Source organism: Mus caroli, chromosome 13, assembly GCF_900094665.2.
Source record: "Mus caroli chromosome 13, CAROLI_EIJ_v1.1, whole genome shotgun sequence".
In the NCBI taxonomy this organism is placed as follows: domain Eukaryota; kingdom Metazoa; phylum Chordata; class Mammalia; order Rodentia; family Muridae; genus Mus; species Mus caroli.
This window is the reverse complement of record NC_034582.1, coordinates 76,316,267-76,332,550: the sequence shown is the minus strand read 5'-3', so window position 1 is coordinate 76,332,550 and position 16,284 is coordinate 76,316,267.

The window sequence follows — 16,284 nt, the reverse complement described above, 5'->3', positions numbered from 1 at the left end:
GAGAGCCAAAAAAAAAAAAAAAATCTCGCAAATCGAATCCAAGAACATATCAAAACAAACATCCATCATAATCAAGTAGGCTTCATCTCAGAGATGCAGGGATGTTCCAATATATGGAAATCCATCAATGTAATTCACTTTATAAATAAACTCAAAGAGACAAAAACCACATGATCATCTCATTAAATGCTGAGAAACCACTTGACAAAATCCAAAACCCCTTCAAGATAAAAGTCTTGGAAAGATCAGGAAATCAAGTCCAACACCTAAATATAGTAAAAGGAATATACAGCAAACCAGTAGCCAACATCAAACTAAATGGAGAGAAACTTGAAGGAATCCCAGTAAATTCAAGGACTAGAAAAGGCTGTTCAATCTCTCCCTACCTATTCAATTAGTACTTGGATTCCTAGCCAGAGCAATTAGACAACAAAAGAAGATCAAAGAGATACAAATTGGTAAGGAAGAAGTCAAAATATCACCATTTGCAGATGTTATGATAGTATAATTAAGTGATCCCAAAAATTCCACCAGAGAATTTCTAAACATGATAAACAACTTCAGTGAAGTAGCTGTATATAAAATTAACTCAAACAAACCAGTGGCCTTCCTCTACACAAAGAATAAACAGGCTAAGAAAGAAATTAGGGAAACAACACCCTTCACAATAGTCACAAATAATATAAAACACCTTGGTGTGACTCTAACTAAGGAAGTGAAAGAAAGATCTGTATGATAAGAAATTCAAGTCTCTGAAGAAAGAACTTGAGGAAGATGTCAGAAAATGGAAAGATCTCCCATGCTCATGGATTGTCAGAATTAATATAGTAAAAATGGTCATCTTGTCAAAGCAATCTACAGATTCAATGCAATCCCCATCAAAATTCCAACTCAATTCTTCACAGAGTTAGAAAGAACAATCTGAAAATTCATCTGGAATAAGAAAAAACCTAGGATAGCAAAAAAATATTCTCAACAATAAAAGAAGTTCTGGTGAAATCACCATCTCTGAACTCAAGCTGAATCTCTGCTCTCAAAGCTACAGAGCAATTGTGATAAAAATTCATGGTATTGGTACAGTGGCAGGCAGGAAGATCAATGGAATAGAATTAAAGACCCAGAAATAAACCCACACACCTATGGTCACTTGATCTTTGACAAAGGAGCTAAAACCATCCAGTAGAAAAAAAGACAGCATTTTCTACAAATGGTGCTGGCTCAACTGGAGGTTAGCATGTAGAAGAATGTAAATGGATCCATTCTTATCTTCTTGTACAAAGCTCAAGTCCAAGTGGATCAAGGACCTTCACACAAAACTAGATACACTGAAACTTATACAGGAGAACATGGGGAAGAGCTTTGAACATATGGGCACAGAGGAAAAATTCCTTAAAAGAACACCAATGGTTTGTGTTATAAGGTCAAAAATCAATAAATGGGACCTCATAAAATTTCAAAGCTTCTGTAAGGCAAAGAGCACTGTCAATAAGACAAAAAGGCAACCAACAGATTTGGAAAGGATCTTTACCAATCCTATATCCAATAAAGGGCTAATATCCAATATATACAAAGAACTCAAGAAGTTAGACTCCAGAGAAACAAATAATCCTATTAAAAAGTGGGGTAGTGTGGGAACTAAAAAAGGGATCCAGGGAAAGAGAGGGAGGATAGACCCACACCCTGCCAGAGTTTTACCTATGTGGGAGGGCTGCCAGACTCTTTCTACTCAGCCCCAGGTGGGCATCCAAGCCTCTGATCCACTCTTGGGTGGAGGAGGGGCAGCCCCACCTGGGAGCCCCGGGGCTACTTTACTAAAGCCACTGGGTTATAGGAGAGAAGGAAGAGGGAAGAGTGGTTCCCATACAGGTGAGAGTGAGCACAGCGGATCTTGACTAGAGCACAGGATGGCCTTCCAGGACACTTTGCCCCTTCTTAGAAATGGGAACAAAACACCCATGGAAGGAGTTACAGAGACAAAATTTGGAGCTGTGACGAAAGGATGGACCATCTAGTGATTGCCATATGCAGGGATCCATCCCATAATCAGCTTCCAAACGCTGACACCATTGCATACACTAGCAAGATTTTGCTGAAAGGACCCAGATATAGCTGTCTCTTGTGAGACTATGCCGGGGCCTAGCAAACACAGAAGTGGATGATCACAGTCAGCTATTGGATGGATCACAGGGCCCCCAATGGAGGAGCTAGAGAAANTACCCAAGGAGCTAAAGGGAACTGCAACCCTATANGNGGAACAACANTATGAACTAACCAGTACCCTGGAGCTCTTGTCTCTAGCTGCATATGTATCAAAAGATGGCCTAGTCGGCCATCACTGCAAAGAGAGGCCCATTGGACTTNCAAACTTTATATGCCCCAGTACAGGGGAACCCCAGGGCCAAAAAGGGGGAGTGGGTGGGTAGGGGATTGGGGGGGTGGGTATGGGGGACTTTTGGGATAGCATTGAAAATGTAAACGAGGAAATACCTAATAAAAAAATAAATTAATAAAAAAAAGAGTGCTGTTAAAAAATGTAAACAATTAAATTATTAAAAAAAAAAAAAGAAAGAAAAGAAATGGCTCATTAGGAGAAAGCCTATCCCATCCTCCAAGCACAGTAGGCCTTGGTGAGCAGAGACATTCTATGGTTTTAGAGATTTATTATAGAAAGGCAGGGAGAAAAAGAGAAGAGAGAGAGACAGAGAGACACAGAGAGAGACAGAAAGAGACAAAGAGAGACAGAGAGAGAGAAGGCTAGAGAAAAAGAGAGTAAGAGGGAAAGAGGAGAGAAGAGGAGAGGAGGGGAGAGGAGGGAAGGGGAGGGGAGGGGAGGGGAGGACAAAGAGAGAGGAGAGAGAAATGAGAGGTAAGAGAACAAAAGGAAGAGAGAATAGTAAGAGAGGAGAAGACAAAGGGAAAGGAGTGAAAGGGTGAGAGTGAGAAGTAAGAGAGAGATGAGAAGGGCCCTTTTATGGTCTTTACTGTTGCTAGGTAACTGAGGAGGAGTTTAGCCTGAAGGTCAGAAGCTTGGCACATTGCCTATAAGACTTCTAGCTATACTTCTCTTGTGGGGGCTGTGTGTGTGTGTGGGGGGGGCGGTAACTTAGGCAGAAGTCAGAGTTCCAGGAGCATGAGGGAATGCCTACTGTGTCATGTAGGTGAATTATCACCCTTCCAGGGTTCAGACCTCAGCTCGACTGGAGACCAGCCTGTCTGTGCATAGCCCAATGCCCCACAGGGTACAAAGCTAATCAAAGAATTCTCAAGTGAGGAATACCAAATGGCTGAGAAGCACATAAAAAAAAAAATGTTCATCATCCTTAGTCACCAGTGAAATACAAATCAAAACAACCCTGAGATTCCACCTCACACCAGTCAGAATGGCTAAGATCAAAAACTCAGATGACAGCAGATGCTGGTGGGATTGCAATCTGGTACAACCACTCTGGAAATCTGTTTGACAGTTTCCTATATTCAAAGAAAATTGGACATAGTACTTACTACCTGAGGACCCAGCTATACCACTCCTGGGCATATACCCAAAACATGCTCCAACATATAACAANGAAACATGCTCTACTATGTTTATAGCAGTCTTATTTATAATAACCAGAAGCTGGAAAGAACCCAGATGTTCCTCAACAAAGGAATGGATACAGAAAATGTGGTACATTTACTACTCAGCAACTAAAAACAGTGAATTTATGAAATTCTTAGACAAATGAATGTATCTGAAGGATATGATCCTGAGTGAGGTAATCCAATCACAAAAGAATTCACATGATATGCACTCACTGATAAGTGGATATTAGCCCAGAAGCTCGAATTACCCAAGATACAATTCGCAAACCACATGAAACTCAAGAAAGAACACCAAAGTGAGAATACTTCGATACTTCTTAGAATGGGGAACAAAATACCCATGGGAGGAGTTACAGAGACAAAGTGTAGGGCAGAGACTGAAGGAATGACCATCCAGAGACTACCCCAACTGGGGTTCCATCCCATATACAATCACCAAACCCAGACACTAATGTGCATGTCAACAAGTGATTGCTGACAGGAATCTGATACAGCTGTCTCCTGAGAGGTTCTGCCAGTGTCTGACAAATACAGAAATGGATGCTCACAGTCATCCATTTGACAGAGCACAGGGTCTCCAATGAAGGAGCTAGAGAAAGGACCCAAGCTGCTGAAGGGGTTTGCAGCCCCATAGGAGGAACAACAATATGAACTAACCAGTACCTCCAGAGCTCCCAGGGACTAAACTACCCACCAAAGAGTGCACATGGTGGGACTCATGGCTTGAGCTGCATATGTAGCAGAGATAGCCTAATTGGTCATCAATGGGAGGAGTGGCCCTGGTCCTGTGAAGGCTCTAAGCCCCAGTGTAGGGGAATGGCAGGGCCAGGAAGCAGGAGTGGGTGATCAGGGGGAGGGAGGAGGGGATAGGGGGTTTTTGAAGGGGAAACCAGGAAAGGGGATAACATTTGAAATGTAAATAAAGAAAAACCTTTAAAAATAGCAAAAAAAAAAAAGAAAATAGAAATAGTCTAGTAATTATGCAATGTTTTATAAAAGTGGATATTATGATGTAATGCTACAAAAGAGGATCTATTTAAGTTTTACTTTATTGAAGATCATCAAACAGTGTGCAATTTTAGTTCATATTCATCCATCATATCTAAGTATATTTCCCTAAGTAGTATGTATTTACAGTCAAGAAAATCCTTATAGTACAGACTGATAAAAGCATCTAAATGTAACTCATCTGTACAACAGACATCATCATGGAGGATGCTACTACCAATGGTGTATTGCAGCATGTGAAAACTGTTCAATACAATAGGAGATATGAACGCACGTGTAGGTGTGTATAACCGTGGGGGGTGGGTGTGTGTGGGTGTGTGTCTGTGTAAAATGAATGGCAAATTTTATAGTTTACATTTTCTTAACACTTATCTATAAGTTTCTGCCTGGTCATAGGGTCCTCATAACCACACTAACGTCTCATTGCAATGACCACATCCTAAAATCTGCATACCTTAACATAGGCACAAGCGATTACATCTGGCCCCGTCCCTCACTGTGCTTAAGTCGATGTTTGTTAAGGAAAAGAAGACTTGGACGGACATGTAGGAGAAACACTTGTTTGACGTTCATTTAGCCATTTCTGCAGAATGCTGCATTTCACAAAATAGTGTAAGCAAAGCGTTTTCTTACAGGGAATTATCTCTTGGGGTTGGTATTCCAAATAACACACATTGGGAATTGTTGAGCTGCAGAATGTAGTTTAATCATCCTAACAACCCTGTCAGAGAGGCTGTATTATGCTCATTTTACAAATTAAGGAAGCTAAGACACAGAAAGTTGAAGTGACTTTCCTAAAGTCACCAGCTGGTAAGTGACAGAATTGGCGTCGGTCCCCAATTCTCTCCCCTTCTCCCTGCACCACACAGAGCTCATCATCCTTCAGCACCACCAACACTCACAATATTAAGAAAATGTTCCTGTCTTTAACTGAAGAGGCTGAGCTGTAAAATATTTTGACAGCACAGTTCTGAATGTCAAAAGGGCCAGGAGCAGGCTCCATGGCAATGTGCAACAGGAGTGCAGAGAAGGAAGAAATGGTGGCCGTGGAAGTGGGTGTTATTCATGCACCTTTGTATTTACCTTCATGTCTTCCTGGGAGCGTTTAAATGGAGAGAAACAAAATGTTACCTGCACAAACATGACCTCCCAGTCAGTGTACTTTCTTCTGGTCACCTCTAAATCTTCTTTCCAATTTCTTTCTCCATTAGATGTTTACATTACCTGGAAAAATTAACCCTTCTACAGACTCTTCCCTTTCACCATGACTCTCTCTACTCTGCAGCCTCCTAGCATTGACAAATATATAATCTTTTTGACAGCATCTCTAAAATTGAAAAACCCAGGAATAAGTTTGAAGAATTACAAATTGAAAATATATTTTTGAAGTAGATATGAATCCTTTTTAGTTTTTTCCCCATAGGATCACGAAAGAGAGATGATAAATTGAAACCACTCATAGACACATTACATTAACTCTGAAAATTTCATAGTATCAATTTAGGGCATATTTTAATCATTATACCAAGCCCCTGTGTTGATTTTTATTTGCTTTGCCTTGCCTGTTATCCCAGCTTCTGCTAGAGCAACAGGCTTTGTGGAGGTTTCAACCATTTCCAAACTAATGCAATCTGACAGACAGGCCCTTGCTCTGAACTTCTCTTAAAGATTAGTGAAATGCATGCCCTCTCCCCCCTCTCCCCCCTTTCCCCCCTATCCTACCTCTCCCCCCTTTCCCCCCTATCCTACCTCTCCCCCCTCTTTTCTGCCCCTCTCCCCTCTCCCTCTCAATCTGCTGCTTTAACATATTTCACACAGCTCTCTCAAGAGGTCCTCAGCAATGAGAAATGACCAGCTCTGCACCTCACCTTTGCACTGGTTCTGCACAAAGGACTCCCAGGCAGGCTTCTGCCATGTTCTCTGCTTTTGAAGGCAATCAGGAATATTGATCAAGGTCTGGTCATGAAATAGCAACCACACAAGTAATTCAAACATAAAAAAGTAATATAAAGATTGTTAACTTGTAAGGGAGAGAGATAAACTACAAAAGATAGGGGAAGCTTACAGGGAACACAGATGAAGATGTAGCTTCCACTTCTAGTGTCTAGTATCCAAAACGGAATGGACTTGAAAGACCGCTTCACCCATGGCTGAGGGTGGGTGTGTTACTTCAGCCATCATCTGAATACTGCCCTTTGGAATGCTCCCAAACTCACTATGAGTTTGCCCTGTAGAGTACCAGTAAGGTATCTAAGAAAGCAGTAACTGGGATTCTTACCAGACTTCTTCTGTTAGGGTGCTGCTCAATTATCCAAAGGCCTGCCTTAAAAACTAGTGAGAATCTCTGAGCCTCCACTACCGTAGGCAATACTTGTCAGAAATCTACTCTGGAGAATTACAAACTGTGCCTCAGCTGGGTGCTGGCAAAGGCAGCATCAGAGTGGACATTAGTGAGTGCTTGCTCCACACACTGTAGAAAACAAATATGCCAGAAAGGAACCAAGGGAATCTCCTTTATCCTGCAATATGCTTTCAGCATTTCCTACTAATGAAGATGAACTTGCTGTCAGCTAGTTAACAAGAAAAGTTTCTTGTGGCAGTGACACAAAGCAAAGACAGTAGATTAGGAAGGGAGAGGCAATAAATTCAAAGCCAGCTTTCCAGGCTAATGGCATTCCATGAATATTGTGCAAAAGGCTTTATCCCCACCTGCCCATTTACCAAGGCAAGCAGGGCTTTAGGGAGAAAATCTCAGCCATAATTGGTAGCAACCATGCTCCAGGAGCTGTTCGTCTGTGTCCTCCATCGGCTACTCTCTCCTCTAGTCTACAGAGGCTTTCCAGCTTGCACACCACCCACACCGGACCTCATCCTCAGTCAGAGCTTTCCTGGCTCTCCTGATCTCTCTCTCCATGCATTAGCTCCTCAGATCCATGACATGCTCGTGGCGACTTGGACATTGGCTTATGTCGTAGAAAGCTTGCTATCCAATCATGAGTATTCGAATTTGCTTACCCAACTCTTGTATAATGGTCAGGTATGCAGTGAGTGTCTGTAACCCCAGTTCTGGGAGGGTAAGAAAGGAGAGTCCCTGAGACTTGCTGATCATGCAGTCTAGACAACTAGTTAGCTTCAGCTTCACTGAGATACTGTGTCTCAAACAAATTAATGAAGATTGATTGAGAAATATACCCAATATCAAGCTTTGGTCTCCATATTTATATGCATACACATGCATATGTGCCTGTACACACAGAGAGAAAGAGAGAGAGAGAGAGAGAGAGAGAGAGAGAGAGAGAGAGAGAGAGAGAGAGAGTTTACTATATTTAAAGAAAAAGAAAGATTTATGTTATCTCCATGACCTTGAAGACCTGCAGAAGCCCTGAATGGCACCTGGCTTTTCCACCAGGAAACATAGTTCAACACTCTCTTCATCTCCTATGGTCATTGAGAAACAATCATTGTGCACAAGGCACTAACCAGCCCAGAGAAGACGGCTGTATCATATCAGCTTGTTTTTCACTCATTGAAGTCACCACAACAGTTGAAAACTCTGAAATCTGGAATGATAATCTGTATTAACCAAAACACTGCAAGTCCCTTTGTTACTAACACTCATTTTAGAATAAGACCATCAGTACACCAATTTTGGCTCTGCCACTTATTGTGTATTATTGATTAAAACTAGATTTATTCAAACTCTTCTGTAAAATGGAAAATCAGGTTTGTTTTTAAAGGTGATACTGAGAACAACAAAGAAAACCATGTACATTTGCTCAAGTAATTTGTTAAGCCCTATTTTGTGTCATAGTTTTCTCTAAATACTAAGAAAAAACAAAGATAGCATATATGAGACTATGATTCAATGACAGAACTCTAGAGCTGGAGAATCTATGTCAATTTGAGGTCATCCTGGTCAATATAGTAGGTTCCAAGTTTCAGGCCTGCTGGTGAGCCCCCTCTCTCCCCTTCCCTCACTCCCACCTCACTCCATCCTTCCCTCTCCTTTTCCTCTTTCCTAATCCTCTATCCTTTGTCTTACTCACTACTTCCATTCCCAACCCCCCCCCCCCTCACACACACACAAAGATCTGGCTCATGGTAGAAACATAATATAAAATGATTTTCTTTTTCTCCTTTTTTTATGATTGTGAAAGACTTTAGGGTAAATTAGTAGCAAATTTATCTATTGTAATCCCTCTTCTGCATTTCTTGATGTCACTGAAAATTTCATTATTGGTTACATTCCAACACTAACACTATTAAAACTTGCTCCTATGAGGATACTGAGAATAGGTGTCTCATAAGGAAGTTTCAACTTCTTATTATTGAATTACTAGAGATGTACTATGCAGTGGTCATTACGGTTATTAGTAGCCAGATAAGCCCTGTGTTGTCCATGGTAAATGATAATACGGTGTCAAATGTCCTTGACATTCTACTTATTTCAAAGATTTTTGTAAGCATGAAAGACTAAAGTGTGTACAGGAGGTCAAATCACTTCCCCGAGGCCACTCAATGCCATGACTTCATCACATAGAACCACTGGGTCCCTGGAGTCCTGGCCCTGCTCTCCTTCCCCTGAGAAAGCGTTGACACTGTGAAGCACACTTGCATTTTACTAGGATTTTAAGAAAGCACACTGAAAAAAAAAAAGATGTATTACTTGCATTTTCCTCCAAATCAAATTAATCAGAAAATAAAATTAAATCACATTTATTTAGCAGAAAGCACCTCTTCCCATTAATGAGAATTTTATTAAATATAATAAAATATTTGGGGACAATTCCTTTCTTCCTGGTGCTTTTTTTTTCTCCCTCTTCCTTTCTCAGATTTATTGAAAAGCATTTTTATTAGTGCAATAATAGGCTCCAGGACATGCAATTATATTGAGATGCTGACACTTTCCTGTTAGTTGCAGCCTCTGGCCTGAGGCCAAACAGTGAGCCTATGCTTCGGAGCTCTCTCCAGCAGTCTGGATGCCACTCCATAGCATGTCCTATTGCAACCTCCAATTTCTACTTACCGTGGAGAGGATTAACTAATTCTTCCTTCCCGTTACCAAAGATCCAAATACAAGCTCCCATCTCTATGATGGAAAAAAAAACAAAAAACAAAAACAAAAAACCCTTCAGAGATTTTTGAGAAATACAGACCCAAGGACTGACCTGATTAGAAGCTTTAGTAGCATGGCTTTAGTGTCACATGGGAAACAGAGTTTCGTGACCTTGAGAGCTATTTACAAACACATGATACAAATGTGTGCCTTGTTACCAATTTTCATTATAGGTTTCCTCTATGTACATTTTTCATTGTAAATCTCCCTCTTCTTATGCCCCATGCAGAGGCATTTTATGATAAAAATATAGATACCAAGTACAAGTAAAATACAGATTTAAGGCACTAGAAATTTTTTTAAACTACTCTGCAGCCGTAACCATCAGAGCACAGGAAGTTCAATTGCCGTGGGTGCTATGAAGGCTTTTGGTTTCAGCAGCTCCTATGAGTCACTTTCCCAGGAGGGAAACAGTCTAGAAACACTCATCTTCTGCCTGGGTGGTGGGTCAGCACACTGTCCATGTTAGTCTGATGGTCCCAGTTAGATCCAGCAAACCTGATGTGTGGATTGCTGCAGCAGAAGGAAGAGAAACCCTGCCTCAACAGAGCACAAGGAGAGAACCAACTCCCCAAAGTTGTTGTCTGACATCCATGTATGAGTGAGTGACTCTGTGTGTGTGTGTGTGTGTGTGTGTGTGTGTGTGTGTGTGTGTGTTTAAGTTGATCAAGCAACGTTATTTTTAAAAGAAAGGAATAGTACCCCTTCTGTCTTAGGGCTGGGAGAGAGCTGTGTTGCTAAAGTGCTCGCTAAGCAACCACATGACCTGAGTTCTAGCCTTGACCTGCTTAAAAATGTCAAGAGTAGTAGTGCACAACTGTAATTCCCTTGCTGGGGAGGTGGAGCCAGACATATCTCTAGAGCTCATTGACCAGCCAGGCTAGTTTAGTGAGTGAGCTCCAGCTTAGTCAGAGCCCTGTCTCTGAGAACATTATGAATGGCTCCTGAGGTTGTCTTCTGACCACCACATGTACATACTCAGCCACACATGTACATACACACACATGCACCAGCACATATTCAAGTCTATAGTGGGGCAGCATCAGGGGATACTTTAGTGATGAATAAGTTAACTCTGTTTTAGAATTTAAAAAAGAAAACAGTTTGGGAGACAAAATGTGCTTCAGAGACAGGAATAGAGCTCTGGTAACTAGGTAAGTGATGTTCCAAGTGCCCTTTTCTGAGTACAGAACAAGGGAAAAATTACCACACCAGTAAAATGAAAGTACAATCTACATTTTTAATTATGTACATAGATTATGCTTTTATTAGAGGAATATTAAAACTAAAAAACATGTACACACATATATATTCATATAAATAATATATTAATAATATAATGTATTAAAATATATACATTTACATATATAAATACATATAATGTGTGCATGTGATCTTATTTTAATATTCTTGACTATATATGCATATATACATATATGCACATATGGAACTAATGCCTGAGGTGTAGCACAGAGTACATTGCAGTTTTTCAGTGTTTTTAGTTAATCCTCATGATCTCCATCTCTAAACAGCACATCTTTTATTGTACTCTTGTATTGTTTTGAGACAGCATCTCATTGGTCTGGAATCACTATTTAAAGGCAAGGCCTTGAGCTTATAAAGATTTCCCTGCCTCTATCTCCAGAGTATCTGGATTAACCAGATATACCACCATACCCATCTCTCAGAAGAATTATGCATTTTTTAATTTATTTATTTATTATATGTAAGTACACTGTAGCTGTCTTCAGATGCACCAGAAGAAGGTGTCAGATCTCATTACAGATGGGTGTGAGCCAGCATGTGGTTGCTGGGATTTGAACTCAGGACCTTCAGAAGAACAGTCAGTGCTCTTAACCTCTGAGCCATCTCTCCAGCCCCAGAATTATGCATTTTAACTTCAGTTCTATCTCTTCCCACACACACCCGCACCCAACTGATACTTCACTGTTTTGTGTGTTCTGTTTCCTACTCTCTCTAACACACGCTAAGCAATGTATCTTTAACTTGACTTTCTGTTTCTCAAGCCAGTGTCTTAGCCTCTTTAGTCACCAATAGTTCACCATTGTCTTTTAATAGTCTACCAAGATTATTCTCATGCAATTATGCTTTCATAAGTCTCATAAGTACACACCTAACTTTCTTTCTCAAATTACTTGTGTTTTTCTTCAAGGCACTAAAATGACATAGGCAAAGGCAAAATACAAGAAAATACAACTAACACATTCCCTCTTATTTTGTGATTTGAATAAGTATATAAACAGTATTTAGCTTTTATATTATAACAGTGTTGATTTTTGAAGCTGTTGCCAAAGAATTATTGGAAGCAAATTGTGAACTATTCCATTTAAAATGCTCATTTCATGAAATCTAATTATATAAGATGTTTTAGACCATTCACACATCTGCAATATGTTGTTTCTATTGTCTTGTAATTTTGTGATGCTTAAGAACTATACCCTGGTCATATTTTAGCCAGGCATGATGGCTCACGCCTTAAGTCCCAGCACTTGGGAGGCAGAGGCAGGCAGATTTCTTAGTTCAAGGCCAGCCTGGTCTACAAAGTGAGTTTCAGACAGCCAGGGCTATACAGAAAAACCCTGTCTCAAAAAAAAATAAAAATAAAAAAAGAAAAAAAAATAAATAAAAATAAAAATAAAAATAAAAAAGAACTATACCCTGGTCATGTTTTATATAAAGTATGAATGAAAACTTCCCCTAGTTTAAAATTCACATAATTCACAAATGACAAAGGGTAGGAGCTATACCCTTTATTTAAAATGTCATGCCCATGCAGAAACAAGGGAATAATTACTTGGTCTACTTGACCCACCAGTTCAAATTAATGATATGTTGGCAGAATATTTATTTTTAATTCGAAATGAATCATTACTTTCTAGTTTGAACATGAAGTGAGACTCCACTGGTATTTGAGTAAATGTTCATTTCCCTGCAATCCTAAAATGAACAAGAAGAGCTCAAAGCTTTGGGAAAGGATCAGCTTAGTTCCCTCAAACCTTAAAGGGACTCAGACTGGTACACAAACAAGTGCCTTCACACCAGGAGTCAGCCCAGACAACTGTAGCCTTCCTACCCCTAGGTGTACCTGCTTCATTAACTGTAGATAGTAGGAAGCAAAAAAGCTGTTGATATTATTAGCCTTTGAGAAAGAGCTATAGTGAGAAAGGTTATCATAGCTCTGGTGGGGAAGAGAAAATGGGGTATTCCTTTCATCAGACCTTATGAGAAATCCAAGAGAACCACACATGAGCATCAAAGCTGACTATAAAGGGACACAGTCACTTGTCCTGCCTGAACTGGTGCCTTCTAGTTCTTTCACCTCTGTGCCTGTTTAAAAAAAAAAAAAAAAAAAAAAAAAAAAAAAAAAAAAAAAAAAAAAAAAAAAAACAGAACTGTCCTGAGATTCAAGGAAACTGTTAAGTCTTAAATGCAAGCTGGAGAGAGACTGATACCAAACCCAAACCTACAAGCAGGGAAGAGCAAGAGAGGCACCACTCTCTCCTGGAGCTGAGTACCCCTTAGGGCCTCCAGAAACTTCAGTTCCCTGAGCTTCAGTGCGGAGTTCCCCCAAATGTAAGCCTTTCCAGCAGTGAGCAGTAACTGCAAGGCCCATCTGAGATCTATCTCCTTTTCCTCAATTTTCCCTTAACCCCCCTCAAAGTCAGATGGGACAGACCCAGAATAAGGAGGATGTAATTAAGACATCTTGGTAACACAGACTGTTATGTGAGGTCTTGCCCTGCTGAATGCTGGTGAAACAGACCTGACTTTCTTCCTCATTACTCATCAACCGCTGTAGAAGGGTGGAAAGACCCTGTAAGACATCCAAAGTGTTTAAACCTCACACTTCACTACACTACAATACAGACAGAAAAAGTCTTAACAATATGCTTGAGGGCAAATTTTTTAAATACTAATAATCTAATTGAGTAAAATTCCACAATATAGCACAGAGTTCTTTTAAATACCCAAGTTGAATTTGCCTAGCTTAGATTTATATTAAATTCTCTCTAAGTATTTTCCTTTATTATTAAATATAATACATATGATGCTTAAAACTTAAAAGTTACCAAATGTGTCTTAAGATATGATATGACATATTCTAGGCCAGAGCTCTGTAGAGACATCTCTAGCCAAACCAAGGGATAGCCTACCTCAGTCTGTACACAGCAAACTCAAGTCAGGCCTCAGCACCTAAGAAAAAGACTTTAAAGAAAAATCTAGTCCAGTGAAAGTTCCACTTAATATTCTGATAAAAATCTGCCTTTGCTGCAAGCAAAAGGCACTAGTCCAAGATTTTCCTTCTGTGAATTCTAGGCCAATGCACCATTGATAATTCGACTTGGGAATGAAAAGAGGAACAAATAATACAATCACTGTCTGGCACAAACTTGATTACTTTGGATGTATCAACCTAACCCCTTAGATTCATGTCCAATTTGCTCAGCTTTGGAAAGAATTATAGCTAAACCTAATACCAACAAAAGCAAGTGCTTCACTGTGTTTGATCCTTGTGCTTGTGAAGACTAAAAAGTCTGTTCTCTGTACCAGGGCCCTTAATTTTCTATCGTGTTACTAGCAGACAGTAGTATTACAAACATAGCCCATGAAAGCATTTGGCTGCCAGAAGCCACAATTAAAACAATAGTGAGTCAAGTTGAAAAATATTACACAAAGTACATTTGTCCAGGACGTCTTTCCTGGGCAGAAATCAGCAACGCATTTGTGAGGTAGCACACATTGCATCAGACTTATGTGAAAAAGTGAAAATTGATATGCCAATCCATTTAACATAGTGCCTGTGTATTAACATTGAACTCAAATCACAAACACTAGACTTTAGGAGAGCAACTATGCCTGTGCATATGGTGATAAATGTGTGATACTGTAGATAGTAGATTTAAAAAATGTAAGTATATTTATATAAAAATATATGTCGGTGCCACTTATGTTATTCTAAAAGCACAGACATCATAAAATGACCATGCTTGTTTCTTGTTAAACTTCACTTAAATCATTTCTTTCTGCTATGAATTTGTGAATTACAGTCATAGGAGTAACCTATATGGCTTAGTTTGAAATTCTCTGTCTTTATTTAGAGGAAATAAAAGCACTGATGTGAACAATTTAACCTATTTTTTCTCAAAATAGCAGGAAAAGATGATTTTTACTTGTAGCATTTCAAGGGGAAATCTCCTTTTCTGAATTAATTTTTTTTACACTCCATATTCCATTTCCTGACCCCTCCCCCCATCCACCCTCCAACTGTTCCATATCCCACAACTCCTCCCTACCCCCTTGTCTCCACATGGATGCCTCCACACCCTACCCCACCCAACCTCTAAACTCTCTGGGGCCTCCAGTCTCTTGAGGGTTAGGTACATCATCTCTGAATGAACACAAACCCAGAAGTTCTCTACTGTATGTGTGTTGGGGGCCTCATATCAGATGGTGTCTGCTGTCTGTTTGGTGGTCCAGTGTTTAAGAGATCTCGGAGGTCCAGATTGAGACTGCTGGTCCTTCTACAGGATTGCCCTTCTCCTCAGCTTCTTTCAGCCTTCCCTAATTCAACAACAGGGAATCAATGGGAGGAGAACCATTGGTTGGGTACAAATAGCTACATCTGACTCTTTCAGCTGCCTGTTGGGTCTTTCGGAGGGCAGTCATGCTAGGTTCTTTTTTGTGAATGTTCCATGGCCTCAGTAATAGTGTCAGGCCTTGGGACCTCCCACTAAGCTGGATGCCACTTTGGCCCTGTCACTGGGCCTTCTTTTCCTCGGGCTCCACTCCATTTCCATATCTGTAATTCCTTCAGACAGGAGCAATTATGGGTCAGAGATGTGACTGTGAGATAGCAACCCCATTCCTCATTTGATGTCCTGTCTTCCTGCTGGAGGTGGGCTCTATAAGTTCCCTCTGCCTACTGTAGGGTATTTCATCTAAGGAATCTTTGATTCCTGAAAGTCTTTTACCTTCCAGGTATCTGGAGCATTCTGGAGGGTTTCCAACCTCTCATTCCCTAAAGTTGTTTGTTTCCATTCTTTCTGCTGGCCCTCAGGGTTTCAGTCCTTTTCCCTGATGCAGTAACAAATCAAGTTTCCTTCTTCCCTCCACTCATTTCTTGCCCCATCCAATTTCCCTCCCAGGTCTCTACCTCCCTCCCCACTTGTGATTGCTTTTTTTCTCTCTCCCAAGTGGGACTGAGGTGTCCTCACTTGGGCACTTCAACTTGTTGACCCTTTTGAGTTCTGTGGACTATATCTTGGGTATTCTGGTTTGGGTTTTTGGTTTTGGTTTTTTGGGTTTTTTGGGTTTTTTGGGTTTTTTTTGTTGTTGTTGTTTTTGTTTTTTGGCTAATATCCACTTATTAGTGATATCACCAGCAGGCATGTCCTTTAGGGTCTGAGTTACCGCACTCAGGATGATATTTTCTAGTTCCATCTATTTGCCTGCAAAACTCAAGATGTCCTCATTCTTAATAGCTGAGTAGTATTCCATTGTGTAAATGAACCACATTTTCTATATCTTTTTTAGTCTTATTTTTATTATATATTTTC